The following is a 1,315-nucleotide window of genomic DNA, read 5'->3' as shown; positions in this document are numbered from 1 at the left end:
TAACTACGACTCAGAACTGACTCAACGTCACATAACAACAACAGTGGAGATAGTGAAGATGTTCCATTATAACCTCACTACAGATTTAGGGTGAGCCTAAAGAATCCTGCTAAAACAGTCTTCGGAAATTACCTAGATGAAAGAATCGTGGCTTATGCATCAAGTAGGAGTGCTGGTGTAGCATTATAGAATAAGGACTGGACTGCTGACCACAAATTTGGTGGTCCAAACTCACCATCTGCTTCTTGGAAACCCCATCAGGGTCGCTATGAGTCTGAGTTAACTCGATGGCACTTAACAACAATAATATGGGTCAAGTTAGGTCTTTCACCTGATTTGGTAAATATAATCTTACTGGCTATATTTGAACAGTCATGCTCATAAATTTACTTTTAGTTTGTGGCTGCTTTCAAGTAACAACAGCAGAGTTGTTTTGACAGGGACCATATGGTCTTCGAAGCCAGAAATATCTGCTACCTGATGCTTTATAGGAAAAATTTGCTGACCCCTAATCTAGTCTTGTGACTGTCAAGCTATTTTGATCATGCATTTCTATTAGTAAAAAACAAAACAAATCCTTTGACCTACATATATGCATTTGCTTATTTATAAAGTATTTAAATGCTCTACTAATCTAACACATCTTGCCCATCACAAAACATTTACCCTAAATAGAATTTTTAAGGTGTTGAAAATAAATACAAATGTTAGTATCTTTCCAACAAATCTAATAATCATTTTATCCCTCTTGAATTATCTCCAATTTGCACATTAGTCTAGATAATAATTTCCCCCCAAATTAATGCCTTTAGAAGAGTGATAAAAGATTTTCACAAGTAATGAAAAAATACATTTAAGGAAACCCTGGATTTCTCACACATGTCCTGCTAGATGAGGTTTGTATGACAGCTTTCATTTGAAAAGAGTGTTACTATCATATTTTAAAACGCCAGATTCCTGTTTTCAGTTATGTAACTCGGACTGGACATGCTATCACACTATAAACGACAGGATTAGAAAACAGGACACACTTTTTGGAATAACTGTCTTCAGACACTGGAAAACAGGCAGTGAAGGAAAAGGATCTTTTATAGATGGGAAACAAGGGTATGAGCCCAACCATTTCCCAGGTCCCTGCTCGGAGGCACTATTCTGACCATGTTGCATGGTGGTCTTGCTGAGATAGACAGATAATAGAATAGAGTTAAGAGAGACTGTCTTGGCTGATTTTGATTGGGATAAGAGCCAGAGAGGAAGACTAATGGTGAGAGAGTGGGAGGGAGGAGAAAGTGAGAAAGAGTTATATATATATTAT

The sequence above is a fragment of the Chrysochloris asiatica genome, unplaced genomic scaffold, assembly GCF_000296735.1.
Source record: "Chrysochloris asiatica unplaced genomic scaffold, ChrAsi1.0 scaffold00076, whole genome shotgun sequence".
NCBI classification, from domain to species: Eukaryota; Metazoa; Chordata; class Mammalia; order Afrosoricida; family Chrysochloridae; genus Chrysochloris; species Chrysochloris asiatica.
Note: the sequence above shows the minus strand (reverse complement) of the source record.